General features: G+C 41.4%; 1 long non-coding RNA gene across 1 annotated transcript in view; it reads left to right on the top strand.

Annotated features, from left to right (window-relative positions):
- The first annotated feature begins 945 nt into the window (after positions 1–945).
- LOC123520135 overlaps positions 946–2500 on the top strand; it is a 28080-nt gene continuing 26525 nt past the window's right edge. Inside the window, exon 1 of the long non-coding RNA XR_006679177.1 lies at positions 946–1156. This is a non-coding gene — a long non-coding RNA (uncharacterized LOC123520135). The remainder of the gene's footprint in view (positions 1157–2500) is intronic.

Below are 2500 nucleotides of genomic sequence, written 5' to 3'. Positions count from 1 at the left end.
TGTGTAATTACTAATTCTATTCTTTTCTTTAATTAAGAATGATTGTGTCAGTTCATTTATCTAATATCTTATTAAGATGACTCTTGAGAACTTTGCACGACACGCAGACTATTCTTGTTCAGACATGCACCTCACATTACAGCGTTGTCCTTTGCGTCACTCAGTGTTTTATTGTATCATGCAGTGGTGCGTTATGCTACTGTTTGTCAATTGCTTAGAATGCTCTCTGTATTATGATATTCAAGTGGCCATGGGGTGTGGAAATGTTTTGAGGTGTGCTGTAGGTGTGTATGTTTACTACCTTTTTGTATCTGATTATAAGGACAGTGCTATATTTTAAGAAAGTTAAAAGTGACACCGGAAAGTCTTTAGCCTCGCCTACAGCAGACCCTGTCTATAATTATCAAGGTCACCATTTCTGCCGGTGTCTTATACATTTCAATAGTTCCGGAGAGTACGTGGTTGATTGTATGAACCATTCCTATCTTCTATAACTGATTATTGGGACTTTATTTAATTATAATTAATGAGGAATAAATGTATACGATTCTCTTCCTTACTTTTGAAAATTTTTGGAAAATAGTCGAGGTGAACGAGCAAAGCCTTTCTAAATACCAACCAGTCTTGCGTTAGTAACTGCTTTGTTCTCGCGTCAGGGCTGGTTTCAAAGGAAACAACTGACTTGTTCTAGTTTCTTTATTCTATTGATGATGCAGAATCCTTGTTATTACTATGTATAATTATGAAAAATAAAACCTCAATAACTAACACTCAAATCTGTTGAAAATACTTGCTGCAGTGTGAAATGTTTTACAATATAGATGTAATGTGTGCGAGTACTGTACGTGCTCAATGTGGTGATAAGCGGGACGTTTCGAAATGTTTCATGATGCGGTTCGCCTCATGAATCATCGTCATCAGAATCCAGTCTGACAATGGCTTCACTTGCGACCACATGTAACGACTATGAGTCGAGTAATATTACAGGGATTAGCCTTAAAACGAAATCACCAGCTCCAGATTAAGTTCTTTGATATTCGTGAAGACTGCCAGACGCATGACGTGAAGCTCAAGAGGCCAGATGAGTCGCATTTAGTTCAAGAATGGCACGTGGGTGTCGAGACGTGAGACGTGTTGCTGCACGCTAAGGAACAAGGTGAGGCTAGATCTAGATAACGCATTTCCAAATATGAGGTTGAACGTACACAAATATGTTTGCAGGAAGTCCTCATTCGTGTTTGGTTAATAAGAAATATTATTCGTAACTACAGGTACAGTTGCGTACAAAATGAACTGAATATTGAGTTATTATACAAGTCAAGTAGATATTGTTATTGTTGCATGTATCTTAATAAATCTCACTGTAATCTCATCGTAAATTTGATTATTGACGGTTCGTCTTTGGTTGGTCTGGTGCCTTGGTAAATCTTACCAATAACGCCTCCTTAAGTATTTTTAAAATACCTCCCCCTTCCCCCTCAGCAAGCTTGAAAGCACGTGGGGAATCGGGGGTTTTGGGGGAGACAGCTTTGGCAAAATTTGCCCCCAAAAGTCTACGGATCCCCTTATGATCTTTGCCTTAATCTAACCAAACCTATCTAGACGTTTTCTAGCCGGGGAGGCTGCGTCACCCCAGGCCCCCCCCCCTAGTAGACCAGTTGTGGGACTACGCCTCCCAGACATCCTCTGGGCCTAGGGTCTTCACTCTAACCTAACCAAACCTAACCTAACCTAACCTGAACATCATTTAGTGGGAGTGGGGCTACGCTCCCTCATACACCCTCTAGATTAGCTAGGGTGGTTGGTGCCCCCCTAAACAAAACGTAACCTTAGCTAATTCTAACCTATATGCAAAATGAAGCGAAACATTGGCAAGGCTGCTCACCAAAACCACCACGTAGGCTCACCACAACTGCACTCTCTTAATAAGCAAACAGGACACTACCGGGCTGCATTCCTTCAAGGAAATCACAAAAATGTCTGGTAATATCTGATATTACTCGCAATTTGGGAAGCAAAATCAATTCGTGATGCACACACAGTCGAATTCTTGCGTTTTCCGGTGTAGCGCTGATAAAAAAAAAAAAAACTGAACTCGCAATCCGAGCAGTGGGTGGGCGTCCAAGACGAAAGCAATTTACCAACTGGTAGAAGCTGACGTGTTTCACCCTCTCACGAGAGACAAATGAAATACTATATAAGTAACTCTTAGCATGGCGGGCTGTCATTGGACGTCTTATAGACGAAGATCTGTGATTGGTTTTACCCTGATACGTCATTTAACTAACTTCCGGCATGGCGGGCTCTCATTGGATACCCGTGACACGTGATTTATAGACACTACAAATCCCACAGAATCTAAAATGTCCTACTAATGTAAAGAGCCACAAGAAGAAGAGGAAGAAGATTGTGGAATACCGCTCGCTGGACTTAGTTTTTGGGAGGCTCCTATCAAACTTTGAGAGCCTGTGTGGGACACACTAAGGCCGACCGCAAAATA

Source organism: Portunus trituberculatus, chromosome 46 (assembly GCF_017591435.1).
Source record: "Portunus trituberculatus isolate SZX2019 chromosome 46, ASM1759143v1, whole genome shotgun sequence".
Classification (NCBI taxonomy): domain Eukaryota; kingdom Metazoa; phylum Arthropoda; class Malacostraca; order Decapoda; family Portunidae; genus Portunus; species Portunus trituberculatus.
This window is presented reverse-complemented; position numbering and strand designations above follow the sequence as displayed.